The sequence below is a fragment of the Crocodylus porosus genome, unplaced genomic scaffold, assembly GCF_001723895.1.
Source record: "Crocodylus porosus isolate Cpor-Errol unplaced genomic scaffold, CroPor_comp1, whole genome shotgun sequence".
Lineage (NCBI taxonomy): Eukaryota > Metazoa > Chordata > Crocodylia > Crocodylidae > Crocodylus > Crocodylus porosus.
The window spans coordinates 653,053-667,858 of NW_017728926.1; the positions used below are offsets into that span (position 1 = coordinate 653,053).

Sequence of the window (14,806 nt, forward strand, 5' to 3'; positions counted from 1 at the left end):
TACAGTTAAGTAGGCACAGAGTAGTGCCCCCCCCAACTGGTAGGGAGGAGCGATAAGAGCAATGGAAAAGTAGAGTAATAAAGAGTGGTGATGACAACAACCGAGGAATAGAACACCCCCCCGCCTGCCCCCCAGCTGCAACAAGGAGCAGTCACAGGAGTGGTGGCTCTACTGACTATACAGGTCACCCGGAGAACTCTGAACATACTGACTGTGCTAAACTTTTAAGAGCAGGCTGATTATTAAGGATTTCCTAAACCTGTTTGTTGTCCCATTTCCTCTTTTCCCCATAACATCCCTGTTATAGTTTAATATTGCTTGCAAGTGAAGAAGTTTGTTCACATTGGAACACATAGGTGGAAATTTTCTGGGTGGGGGCTGAAGACAAGATAATCTATTTGTGTAAAACCCCAAGTTAAACTCAAGCCTTGTTACAGCCATCCAGTGCTTATGTCTCTGCAGCAGTGAGGAATTCAAAGGAAGGCCTACACAAGCCATAAACAGAGGGTGATCCTGCATAGACATGATACCCAATTACGCTGGGAAGTCTGGCAGGACATGGCAGCTTGTGGGTCTTTCACCTTACACATGCCATGGCTAGGACAGTTTATGTTCTGCATGATTCCACTGATTACATAAGGAAGAGATGGAAGGGGTTTAATGTTGTGATTTTCTCCCCTAAAACAATTCTGAGAGAAAGGCTATAACAATCTCCTGGGTTTATCTGGTGTGCAAAATTTGCCAGAAAAACAAACAACATGCTGCAAGGTCTTCTCAGAATCTACCTGCCAGGCACTTATCTAGTCTTCCTAGAGCATTTCCTTGGATGTTTCCTGCAAAGATGGTAATAAACAATGTAATAAACATTTCTCCTCTGGCATGCTTGAAAACTGAAGGGCCCTAGACAGAGATAAAAAGAGATGCAGAGTAGGGCTGTGCAAAGCTTTAGTAGCTGATTCAATTCGGAGGAGATTTGGCCTGATTCGGTGTCCGAATCTCCAAATCTGAATTGAATCAGGAGACCCATTAATCTCTCTGAATTGAATCGGAAGCCTCCGAATCAATTCAGAGAGATTCGGTGTTTTGGCTATAGAATTGAGCCAGCAGCCCCAGGAGAAGCCGCAGCTCGTCTGGCTGCTCCCCCTGCCCCACCCTGCTGGAGTAAGGCAGGCAATGATGGCAGCCCTGGAAGAAGCCATGGAGTCTGAGGGGAATAATTGGGGAGCTGGGGAAATGATGGAGAGCAGGCGGGGATGCTTGGGAAGCTAGGCACTCGAACCAGAAACTGGGGAATGGAACCGGGAGCTGGGGGGAAGCCTCTGTTCATTCCCCCAGTCCCTGATCATCCCCCCCCCAAACTCCTGAATCATTCCCCCCAGATCCATCGGGGATTGAACCAGGAGATGGGGGAAAGCCCCAGCTCCCGGTCATTCCCCGCAGCTCCTGTTTGATTCCCCAGTTCCTGGTTCAATCCCCCAGCTCCAAATCATTCCCCTCAGCCTCCACTTCTCCCAGGGCTGCCAGCCCTGCCTACCTCACCCTGGCAGGACGGCAGCCAGGGGAGCAGCCTGACGAACCGTGGCTTGAGCCAGCAACTGCGGGACAAGCCACAAGGGCTGGAAGGAATGATTGGGAAGCTGGGGAATGAACAGTAGGGGTGTGCAAAAGAGGCCCTATTTGATTCGGATTTGGATTTGGCCCAAATCAGGGACATTGATTCATCTGAAGATTCAATGCTAATTTGGAGAATCAGCAATTGGGACAGACACAGCTTTAAAAAATTTTTCTACATACTTTGAGGTACCAGGCATGGCTCATGAATGCTGCGATGCTTGGGTGGATGGAGAGTCCCCAGGATTGTGGGGAGCCCCCCACATGCTCAGCAGTGAACTCAGAAGTGGACCAGAACTACTTCCAGTCCACTTCCAGGTCCACCAGGGACTGTGCTGGGCCTCCCCCCCGGCACCCCACTGACTCGACCTCCCCAGACCCAGGAGGCACCAGTCACCCAGCTGGAGGAGTACAGGGCCCTCCCCCCCGCACGCTTTCCAGCAGACCCAGAAGTGGACCTGAAGTGCTTCTGATCCAATTCTGGATCTACTGCCAAGCACGCTGGGGAGCCCCCTGCGCTTCTGTGGGACACTCCATGCATGCCAGCATCGCAGCATTCATGAGCCACCTGCTACCTAGAGGTACGTAGAAAAAACATTTAAAGCTGTCTCTATGTCCAAATTGCCAAATCTTTCTGAATCTCTCCGAATCAATTCAGAGAGATTCAAGGGTCCTCTGATACTGTTTCACCAATGATCTGCAGGCCTGCAGCAGCCAGGGGAAGCTCTAAGCTCTCCCTGGGTGGTAGCCAGGGGCTAGCAAGGGAGCACGGGACTAGGAGGCAGCTGTCTCCTGGTAGGCCTGGGACATTGCTCCCTGTCCCTGAGGGGCTACCTGCTGCTGAGGTGAGCTCCGCCACTGGAGCCTGGGTGGGGACAATACCCCCCTGCCCTGGCAGCAGGGAACTCCTGGACCTGGCTCCCTGATCAGAGGTAGAAGACTTGGAAAGAGCTGCAGGGGAGGGGCAGGTCCCAGCCCCCTGCCCCAATCCATCAGTGGGGCAGTCAGCAGTTGACCCCAGGCTGGGTAGGGATTCCTTGCCCAGCCGGGGGCTTACTGCTAGCTGCCCCATTGGTGGATCAGGGCAGGGGGCTGGGACCTGCCCCACGCCTGCAGCTCTTTCCAAGCCCCATGCCTCAATTGCCTAATTGGGGTATGGGGCTGGGACCTGACCCTGACTGGGACAGCAGAGCTTGGTGGCGAACAGGCTGAAGGGCCTATTCCTTACCAAGCTGTGTGACCACGGAGCTGGTGGGGAACAGGCTGGAGAGCCAATTACATACTTGTTCCCCATCAAGCTCTGTGATCACAGAGCTGGGCAAGGAACAGGTTCCCCAGCCCCCACCAGTACGGAGCTCCCAGCCCCCCACTTCTTGATTGCAATGGCAAAGTAGGGGCTGGGGTGTGTGTGGTCTCCTAGGAACCCTTCAAAACAGGACAGAATTAGAGCTGCCACACCATCAGGCCCAACTGCTTCAGACAAGTTCAGATGAGAAGAATCTGGGGCACAGACGACTCATATAAGTGACTCTGAGCTTACTGTAGTCCACAAGGATACTCAAGCCCAACAGGAAGTAACTTTGTTCACTTATGAGTTTAAAGGTGCCCCCCAAACAATGCATATAGCTAATCACTTACAAAGTTAATATGAGGGAACATTGTGCAAAATAGGATTATTAGCTGACAATAGCAGAGACTTGATTGAGATATAGTATACCAAATTATAAAAGGTACTTTGACGATGATTAGCCATTCTATTTTAACATACACTGTAATAAATGAACAAAGGATCCCTTGATTAAATTAATGGCTGATAAATTTTGAATGAATAAAATTTTCTCCCTTCCATAGCATGTAGTCAGGCTCTGGAAGTCAGAACCCTGGGAGATTGGGCAGTTAGCCATCAGAGAGAAATTTTAAAGGGCTGAATAATTTAATGACCAATAGTACTATACTGTAGCTATGGCACAGGCTGGGATAAAGATAACTGATAGAGACAGAAGCAACACTTTTGTCTAATCTTCCACTGTTTGGAACTCAGTTTACTACTGCAGATGCTACTAGATGTATTCAATGCAGAAGAAACTACAGAAGAAAGAAGAGGGCAAACAAATTCGGTGGAAAATAGAGTAGGGAGTCAGCAGAGTATACAAGCAGTGCAAGGACATAAGGTGGCTGTAGAGAGAGAACACACACCTCGTACCAGCCACACCCTGGCTTCTTTCTCATGCCCATTTAGTCTTGGAACCTGCCTGCTGCACCCAAGGAACAAACAGGCTGTGCTGAAGCTAGGGAAGAGCACATGTTAGCTGATTTCTCCACAGGGTCAGAGAGGAAGGGACCCAGCTCTCAGTTACAGGTTAAAAAGGTATGCAAACTTTAGGCAGTAGACAAGGATTCACAATTGCTGAAAGACATTTTACAAGGTGCGCAGTCCCCCAGAGTGCCTCCCTTCCCCTCTTGTGGGATGTACTCAGATCAGATTCAACCCTCAATACATTTGCATGCAGGAAACCAAACCCTACAGGCAAATGCACATACATCTTAACAAACCATGAAGCTAAAAGCACAGGGGACTGGCTGTTCAGCTTTTCAAATCCTCCCCCATTTAATAAAGTGGTTGAATAAAGAACTATGGCTGGCCACAAAGACTGCCCCAGCATGCTACATACAGACCATTGGTGGTAGCTGGTACATCTCTGCAACAGACTGATTTTGCCAACAGCAGTAACCCAGCCCTTTTTGAACCCTTTCACACTGGGGCAAAACCCAAGCAGTGAACAGAGCTTTGTCTAATGGACCCCAATATGTCAGAGACCAGAACCAGTCTAGTAGAAACCCTCAGCAACACCAGGGTTTACTGGTCTGGGCAAATATTTGTTGAAGTGGTTTACAAGGTTTCTCAAAGCCTTCAGGCATCTTCATTCTTTCTATCTCTAGTAATCCAACTGCATGCTCCAAAGCAAAAGCAGTGCACAAGGGCCAGGAATGAATTTTTCGGGAAGCCTGCCTGCCTCTCCCACAGCTGGGGGGTAAGCTGCTGCCAGGCCCTGAGCTGCAGGAAGCCCAGCTTCTTCCCCCCACAGCAGCAGCACCCATCCTGCTAGCACTCGCCCGGGCAGCTTCAAGGGACGCCACCACTGCAAAGGGAAGGGCTGGTGCTCCCTGCAGCTCAGGAGCTGCTCTGCCCACTGGCAGCCCCCTCCCCCCGGGGCTCCGCAAAAAAAAAAAGGGGGGGATTGGGCCCCTCACCCTGACAGTGACAGAAGCCTCTACATTGAAATGGTGGGTTTTTAATCATCACAATTGAAAAAAAAAACACTTTAAATTTAGGGGACTGAACCCCCATCATGTGTACAAGTGCCCAGACAGTATCAGTTTCTTGCCTTAGATATGTTTTATTTACTGAATAACTTTCTTTTTAATGCCGGTCGTTTGTCTAGTACTAGTTTGATCCAGTATGAAATTATCATATGTATTTGTACTACAGATAAACTACCAGAGACAGGGCAGGAGGAGAACCCATCATGCAAACAGACTGAAGGGAGTTTTATTCCAAGGAGGTATCCAGAATCCCAACTCCCAGTGACAATGAAAGAGCTGAGGTGGCAGAATCCAGCCTATTGTGCAGCACTCTAGAATCAGAACATCACCCAATTCCTGGCAGTATATATTTTAAAGATACTAATTGTAATCCAAAATGACTGGATTCAACCTAGCTGCAAGCCACCTAATTTGTTGGTCCTAATTTCTTTCTATTTCTTGATTACTTTTAAGATAAGACATCATCAAGTTCTGGGATTTAATAATCATCACCCAGGTCTTCTTTGTTTAACCAATTAAAAACCTTTGTGAGGATGGCATATTTAAAACCTATTAATTCCACAAAGACACTTTGTACAAAAACATTATGAAAGGAGGAGGAACCTGTGTGTATGTCAAAACAGGACTTCAAAATCTGATACTCAGTTTCCCAACACTAAAAATAGTTTTCAGGCGAAGCCATTTAGGGGTATGAGCAGCCCTGGATTTCTGAAAATTATAATTATGCATGCTCAAAATTTGTAAGCATCTGACCTTCAAACTTTATTCTCTGAATAAAGTACTATTTATACAGCCTAAAGCAAGTTATTGTGCATGCCAATAATAAATCTTCTCATTCCAATTTAAAATCATTATACCTTCACTATAGTTCACAAGCAGTGGCAGGAACTACAGTACGTAAGCATTTAAGGCTGTCTTTCTGGACAAGCTGTTGTAGAAATACCAACTTTGCTTGCAATCAACTTATAAATATTTCATCCATGTCCCAAAAATTCAAACAGCAAAGCATTAATCTCTTAAGATTAGTGTGGCTAAATGTACTAACGTTCACAATAAGCAAACAGAGCGGAGCTTTTCTGACATTCAATAAGCAGCAAAAAGGTTGACATTTTATTTGTATTAATTTTTTTATCAAAGACTGGAAAGCTCATTTTCATGGTAGATAATAAATGTTGGAAGAGACCTGCTACTCTAAGATATACAAGACTGGCGTATCCTGCCATATGAATAACAGCAGAATTTCAGAGATCTTTCTCTTGCTGTCCTGGGATGACATTATCTCTAAGATTCTGTAAGTTATTGCCCTGCTTTTTGAGGATTTCTTCAGGACAATTTAATAGTTATGACACTCAGAATGTTGAGTAAGGGAAATGCAATGCCAAACCCAAGACAGAAGCAGTCTAGCATGTGCTTTTGTCTTATGGAAAAGAAAGGCAGACTTCAAAGAGAAGCAGCAAATTGACTCCTTTGTACACTTCTTTGTAAGGCTTTTAGTTAGGAAGATTTAAGCAAATGCTTATTGATAAGTACAGTTTATGTTCTCTTGTTCAAAAGGGACCTATCCATGTGGTTAAGTGCTTTCCACATTGGGGCTTTCATTTGCAAACATTTTAGAGCTAGACTGCCTCTGTATGCTGTGCCCCATGTGAGGGGTGATGTGTGGCTGTCTGACCCTCACAGAAGCCTAGGAAAGGAACAGTCTCTGGCAAGTAGTAGTTTCTACCTGTACCTCTTGCTGACTCTGCTGCACTGGCCAGTGAAATGGGAGGAGAAAGCGGGACTCTTTCCATTCCCTGTCCCCTCTGCACTTACTCTTCAGCCAGTGGCATATTAGTTGGGCAAGTACTAGCTTATAGCCTCATCTCTCTCCTGATGTCTACTATACAGATGAGGGGAAGACATGAAGGGGGGACTCTGTACAGGAAGACTGAATAGGAATATCACGCTAGACCACAGTCTGAACCTTAAAACATGACTCTACAGGACCCCATCTACTCCTACATGAGACACTTACTGTGCTGTAGCTTGTTACTACTGCACAGTGTGAGAGTCATGGGAGATCAGGAGAGAGCTGCAACAGATCAAAGACAAATGCTGGGAGCTTCAGATGAGCAGCCCTACGCTTACCCATTCCCAGAGTCAACGCGCTATGCTGCGCTGCAGACATGGCATTTTAAAAGTAGCCTCTGACTCCGGATTGGAGGAGAGACACCCAGCAGGGTTACAGTCCTGGTATGGGGCAGGGCAGGGAGGATGATGCCCAATCGTAGTGCTGTCTCACTTCTGAGGTACCTGGAAACCAGAAGTGAGTCAGTCCTCCAATAGGCAGGAGCTACAAGCCAATTACTAGTCCAGAGGAACCATCCTGAGAAGGGAAGGTGGGTTCCTAGTTAGCATTAAAGGATGTTTGTAGTCGACACTTTAAAGACTGTTTAAAGCAGGTTAAATGCCTTTTGCACCACTTTAATGGCATTGCTGTTTGCACATTTGGTGGCGTATTGCATGTTAATTCCAGCTGCTGTAGCACATTCGGTGGTGTAATGCACCTTAAATGACTTTGGAATGCAGCAAGTGACTTTGGGGAGTTTTAGTTTCCTACCCTACAGCCACAGAGGGAAGCACAAGCTCCGTGAGCCTCAAGGGCTGTGCAGGCAGACTGGGAAGGCAGGCTCCACAGAAGGAAAGAAGAAAGTGGCGAGCCTGATCTCCTCCCACCACCCCGGGATCTGGCCTGCCTGCCTGAGCTGTGCAGGGGCCTGTGCAGGTACCCAGTGCTTCCCTCCGCATCTGCAGTGCCCCCCCGGGACTGCCTAAGCCGGGTGCCTGTGGGCGGGTGCCACCTGGGGGAGGGCCGCAGCTGCCAAGGAGGGAAGCAACAGCCCCTGCCCCTGCAGCTCGGGGACCACTCTGCCTGCCAGCAGCTTGCTTTCCCCTCGGCAGGTAAGGATCGGGCTCTGATATGGGTGTACACGACACAGGGGTTTACTTCACCCTAAATTGAAGCAGTGTTTTTAAAAAAACACCACTTCAGTTTAGGGAGATTTAAACCCCCATGTCATGTACAAATGCCCAAAGAGAAGTCTGAGCTTTCAGCTGTGGACTTTGGGTCAATGGACTGTGACAACTACTAGCAGCAGCCCTGCACCAGCTGGGGAATAGAGGAGTACCTGAGTTGCTTTTTTTTTGTTCTTTTCTTTTTTTTTCTTTTGTTGTTAATTATTCATTCTGCCCTCCTCCAGCCCATATGTAAGCCTAGAGCTGGTTGGGGCTCACAAAAATTGAAGAGAGGCGGTGATGTTGGACACTCCCACTGAAGTTCATTTGATGCTGTTAAGGTGGGCTAAGAGGAGGTTGGAGGCCCATAGGAAGATAGGCCTACAGCTACTGGGATTACTGTCAGTCCATCTCCAGATCCCAAGAATTTATGTGGTAACATCAAGATGTGGCAGGTAAGAGCACCCCATCTGAGCAGATTTGGACCACGGTGCTTCTAGACCAAAGTAATAGTGGCACAGGCGCACCATATTCTGGACAGGCAGAGTTTCAGCCTCTTGAAGGGGAGCGCTCAAATACAAAGTAGCCTTCATGGGCATGAACCATGATGCAACACTACTACACTGTAGTAACAAGCTACTGTGCCACAGTAAGGAGCTACTGTGCAGTCACTGTCACCATGACACCATGTGGGGATGCTACTGCACAGTAATGCTGGTTACTGCACAGTCATTTAGTACTTGGGTACGAAAGTACTAAATGACTGAATATTAACAACTGCGCAGTCAGTGTCTCATGTAGACGTGGCCAGTATCTGACAAAACAGGCTCCAAGCATCTGAGGGCTCTGGTTGCTATTATACCATGGACCACCCCTACTTCCGACCCCCACATAGCCAAACTAAATACAGATCTGATTAAATAAATAACACTTCCATATTCAAATCTGAAATTTCTCCCATACAGAAAGGTGTGCGATGAGGGTGCTTAATTTTATTTTAACTTATCACTAGCATCCAATTATAGAGTCTGAGCTCTGCTGATTAATTATAGATTGCCTAAACTCAAGCTTTCACATAAGTTAATCTTATAAATTCTTCTCATGCAGATGGGGTCTTATATATACCTCTTTAGCTTTCTATACCTTATAACAAGGAGGCAGAAAATGGTAACAAATAGTATCAATTGAATCAATAGGGTTATTTAGCAGGTAATAGGCTAGCAGTCAAAATGCCTCCTGTCTGCACTTTTCACATCAGACTGTAGCTCTTCTAGACCTCCTTGTTTAGATGGTAATCGATACTTCATGAAACCACCCTACTCAAGCTGAAATGTACATGCCTCTGCCTATTTCTCTGGGCTTCGAGTTCTTGCCATGGTTGCAGACAAGCACTGGCAATAATAAATACAAAATCAGGTTCCCCCGGAGTTTATTCCCTGAAGAAAATTAAGCAGATTGGATGCTGGTTTAAAGAAACTGTTGTGCTCCTCAGCACTTAATTTGAAAAGGTTTGGAGGTGTCCAGTCAATCAGAATGCTGGGGTCATCATAAGTAGTAGAGCACCTCTCCCTACTCCATGGGATGACTGGTGCTTTGGCATTTGCTTTACCCTGTCTCTTCCAACATCAACTTTGTTGGGCTGGCCACATTTCTGGATGTCCCACTCTAGACATCCAAAGCAAGTTTTATTCTATCAGCTCAGCCAAGGCATACACTCAGGAGGAGGGCAGAGAAAATTCTTCAAGAACATCCTCAAGGCCAGCTTTAAAAAATGTAACATTGATGTCAAATCGTGGGAAATTATCACCCAGGACTGCTCCAAATGGAGGAAGAGCCTGTTGCAGGGATATCAATACTTTGAAACCTCAGGCTAACAACAGGAGATGGAAAAGCAGGAGCAGCAGAAACAGCACGTTGCAGACCAATCCCGAAGCCAGTGCTACCCAGACCACAGGAGACACGTCTGAGCTGCATTAGAGTCTGACAATCCCGGAATGGCTTCATCAGCCATCTTTGGACACACAGATAAGAAAGTCATGAAAGACAATCATCCTTGACTGAAAGGGATTGTTGAAGAAGACCCTGTCTCTTCATTACTTTCACACAGTTGCATGACAGGTGACAGCAAAGGTGAACATCCCTCATAAGGCATTAAATAATTTATAAGCATGATGTCATTAGACCTGCTCTTTCTATTCCAAGGAATTGTACAGTCTGAGTTAGTCCTGGCTATGATCATAGCTTTGGGTGCCTGTACACACGTGTGAAGGCTGCTCAGATGTGCTGTAATTACAAGTCTGCTGGAGTGTGGTAATTACTGTGCTCCAGCAGCTTCTTGCAGCTTGTGTATCAGTGTCCCCACGCTTCAAAATGGTGGTGGGTGTGCTTGAACTAAAGGTCATCAAACAAGCTTTAGTTCAAGTTCCCCTGCTTCCATTTTGAAGTGTGGGAACACTGATGCATGAGGTGCTGCGTTGCTTTAATTAGAGCAGCTCTCAGAGCCGCTTTACTTAAAGCATCACCCATCCCACCCCTGGAGCATATGTAAAAGTGCCCTTTCTTTGTCAGCTGAAAGCAAACTATTTCATCAGAACCCTGGAAGGCAGCTATAAAATAGAGGCTTGCTACTGTAAAAGAGAAAGACAGAAATGATGCTGTGGTTAAGGAATCAGCAGGGCTGATACGCTACATGGCATACTTACAGGTACTACTATATTGTCCTGCCTCTGAGAGCAGCTACCCTGAGCAGCATTTTTCTTTGCATCCATGGACATAGCTGATGGGCTCAGCTATAGCTGGTAAAGCTATTAAGAAACATGGCTCATCCTTCTCCTTATAATTCCATGTGACAAATGGACCAGTTCCTGTACAAGACAGGAGATAGTCCTTTTCAACTTTTTCTTTACACTGAGGATCCTGTGAAGGCTTCGGAAAATAGGCCTGGTGCTCAGGGCCTGCACAGGAACTATATGTGAATTAAATCCAACACAACCTCTACCTTCAGGACATAAATGGTGAAATTTCATCCTCTGGGAACAATCTTCTCCTACAAAGCCAGGACCCATCCCCTCTTTCCCACAACTCCCCACAGGTACACTTGAATTCTTGTTCTAAAATTTATTTTTCCATGTTGAAAAATACCTTCAGAACTGGATTAGTGATTTTTGAATGTAGTTTATTTCATCTAGACCTTAACAACCACCTGCCAGTACAGAGAAAGATTCATGGTAGCATTTGTAAATAAAAGTATTGTTTGTTTTCATTTTTGTAAGGAGCCGTTTACCAGAACCTATGAGAAGGAGCAAGACTATATACTCAAATACTTCTTTACTATCAAGTGAAAACACTATATTGAGATTGACCATGAGCCTTACTTCAGCTGGCTCTTCAGCTGAGTCTTAGTTCAGCTGGCTGCAGCAGTAAATCAAAAAGCAATATTTTCTTAGTCACTGAAAACAACTCATGCTTGTTTAGGGTTTTAAGGAGAAAAAAAAGGGAGGGAAAAGGAAAGTCTCTGTTGCTAGCTTCCCTAAATTGCAGAATTCAGAAAGAAACACTATGTTACCATAATAAAAAGTATTAAAAATGAGTCCCCCAAGAGCACAGGAACCCTGCTCCTCCAATCCTCCAATTCATCAGTTGTAGTCAATGCATTACCAGCACTGTACCCATCACAAAGAATTTACCAAACACACTTTTATAAGTAAACATGGATGATAAATCATCTCAAGACCACTCACATCACATGCATGGTGTGACTCCCATGCCAAATTTCATTATCTGTAATTGTAAACAAACAGTCCCTGTCAGGGAAATACCTGGTCCTGGGCAGATAGTTCTGGGCATGGACAGATTCCAGGCAGCCTAGCAGGGGCTCAGAATTGGGATCTTACTAGAGCTGAAAAGTAAAAGTTAGAAAGGGGAAATAATTCCCCGCCCCAGAAGCATTCTGACTGAGGGATAACAGCTACCCAAGGACTCAACAGCACATTTAGGAGATGCAGAATATTCACCATCTGCTCCCGTCTAAACATGCAACACTTGGTCTACCCCATCATGGCTCCACCAGCACATCAAACAACTCCCTGTCTGAAAGCAACAACTCCTATTCTGAGAAAAATGTATCTGCCCCTGGCTTACTCAAAACTTGTTATTCCAGACTAATTCAAATGTAAAGAATAAAGAACAAATGACATGTTTTACATGCTGGCCCTGATTCAGTTTTCATACCTCTGTAACTCCTATTACACTGACAAAATGGCGAAAGTGGGATGCTATCAGGTCCGCTGCCTGAACCTGTCTCTTTGCTCCACATTAATACACTGTAAATGTTTAACTGCCCACAAGGCATAGCAAATGCTGTGCAGTTTTCACAGGTCAGCCCCTGTAAGATGTTTCAATAAATCATAAATGCTGCATACTTTGAACATCACTGACTTCCCTCCTTGCATGATCTGTCCAGGAATATCAAAGAAAAAGCAGCAATGATGCTCTTAAGCAATAAGTCCCAGACTCCACAGGGAATGGAGTGACATGAACTGTGAACTATCCCTGAGATAAGTCTGTTTTAAGGAAACAGTCCCACAAGGGAGGATCATGTGTTCCTCACGACTGTCATCTTCCACCTGTAACATCTGTGCAGAAAGGTCCAGTGCTTTATGGAGCTGTCAATCCTTTCTACCTCACACAGACATGAGGTCTGGTGTGTAGGGGTGAGATTGCCTGTTCTTCCTACACACTGTGAATGGAAATCCAGTGTCCTGGGTCACAGCAGTTTGCTAGACCTGAAAGCACAGAAAAAGTGGGAACCAGGCACATGTAATACAAGCCTTTTGCTCCTCTAGATCTGACCACCTGTTTCTGACCCTTCTCGGATTTTGCTCTTAGCCTCTGCCTTGCATCTTGTATTGCTGGAACTTAGTTATCATAGGTATCTGACCTGGCTTGTTCCCTGACTTTGCTCTGTTTAGCATTTTGGCCCTGGCTTGGTTTCTGAACCTCTGGCTTTGACCCCAGCTACCCCTCAGACTTCAGCTAATGGCTTCTGCAAACCACTAGCCAGATGGCATATGTCTTAGTATGTGACAGTTTGTCTGGACCTCACCTGGGCAAGGGGGCTGATACTCATAGGTTGGATCCTGAAGACCAGCTCTTACCACCAGACACCTCCAAGTGGGAGCTAACAACCTTTTAGAAACAGTTAACTCAGTTGAAGCAGGCAAACCATGCCTTGTAGGTCCAGACATTATAGACTTGGTCATCCAAACTGACAACAGGCTAAGGAAACACCAGGAGGTGAAGAAGTGGTTATCAAAGGGATACCTTTGAATCCCTAGCCCCACACCACACCCCATACTGACACCTGCTCTGACCACATGCAGGTGTGGGGAGTCATAGCAGGTGGACGGGAGTCATGGAAGGGGCAGCCCATGTAGGTGGAGAGGAGTCCATAGAAGGCTCACCCCTGAAGAGCTGGAAGGGTGCCATTAGCACCACTGATGCCTGGAGTGTAGTAAACCCAAGCATACCACCGCCTCCTGTCCAGTCCATAGCAAGTGGGGTTCAGGAAATACCAAAGCCCAGGCCTGCTGACAGGGGGCAGACTGGGATCCACCTACAATCTACCCCCTGCCCCCACTACACACACACACACACACACACCTCTCAAGGTTTAATGGGGTTCGTTCAATGTCCCACTGTGTCAGCTGCAACTAGTTGCATGACTATACACACCTAGCTTGTCTCCACTATCCCTGGAACTGACCACCCTCCTCAACTCCGAGTCCACTGACTGCTTCGTGGATGAGGCAACCACCTAGATGCTGCACATTCCGTTATGCCTGTGAGCCACTCCAGATCTAATAGAAACCATCAGTGGGTCCCTACTGTCCTCCAGGCCAGTAATACAGACATCCAAAGGTACTAGAAAGTACTGAGCTTTGGGATAATCCATTCCCTAAATTTCCCCCTAATTCTAGGGACACCCTGGCTAGCTCTGAATGACCCCTGTGAGCAGTAGAAATCACAGGAGATCAGTTTTAGCTCTCATTTCTGCCAGAGACACTACTGGAGATATGGCAATCTGTTGTCTGGGGGGCTGCCCTGAGAATATATTTTCAGGGAATGTACCCTTTGATGCCAAGGGTACAATCAACCTTCAAGATAGCAATAGGCTTTTCCTCCAATCCTTCACATTGGGACAATAATTGTCCTATTGATCTCCAGCTGGGGGTGAAAATACCTATAGGGTGAATATGTGCCATCTGTGAACCAGAGCTAGCTGCCCTATATGCGTATGTATATCCAAAAGAACCTTACTAAGAGGTATATTAGGAAATCCACCTTGCTGTGGCATTGGTCCTATTTGTGAAAAACAAAGATGGGAGCCTACAGCTCTTTGCTGATTACTGGACACTCGACCAAACTACCATCTGGGACAGAACTATCAGACCACCTAGGAGTGGCTTGTGCCTTTACCAAAATGGATCTTCATGGGTCTTGTGACCTAGCATGCATTCAGTCTGGAGATGAATGGAAAATAGCATTTTCTACATGGTATGGCTACTTTGAGTATCTGGTCTAACCAATGCCCCAGTGAAACTCCAGCATCTGACCAACAATGTATTGCAAGATCCACTTGAACTATTTGTTGTGGCCTACTTCAACACTATTTTGATCTTCTCAGAACAACACACCCAGCATATCCACATGGTCCTAGAACAGGGACGGGCAATTATTTCAGGTGGCGGGCTGATTAAAAAGGTTTGGTGAGCTGTTGAGGGGTGCATGGGTAGCCCTGCCCCTTGACAGGTGCCCCGTCTTGGGACCAGAATTCCCACCCCTAACCCTTGCCACCAGAAGTCCCTCCCCTTGCCCC

The 14,806-nt window shown here is 46.4% G+C and overlaps 1 protein-coding gene and 1 long non-coding RNA gene across 2 annotated transcripts in view; both read right to left on the reverse strand.

Moving 5' to 3' along the window:
- The window catches only part of LOC109314174, a 10,937-nt gene extending 5,776 nt beyond the window's left edge, over nucleotides 1-5,161 (reverse strand). The window contains exons 1-2 of the long non-coding RNA XR_002102241.1: nucleotides 5,151-5,161; nucleotides 3,661-3,668 (exon numbers count right to left, since the gene is read on the reverse strand). This is a non-coding gene — a long non-coding RNA (uncharacterized LOC109314174). The remainder of the gene's footprint in view (nucleotides 1-3,660; nucleotides 3,669-5,150) is intronic.
- Nucleotides 1-14,806, reverse strand: part of CAMTA1 (calmodulin binding transcription activator 1) — a 1,228,941-nt gene that overhangs the window by 515,722 nt on the left and 698,413 nt on the right. The window lies entirely within an intron of this gene.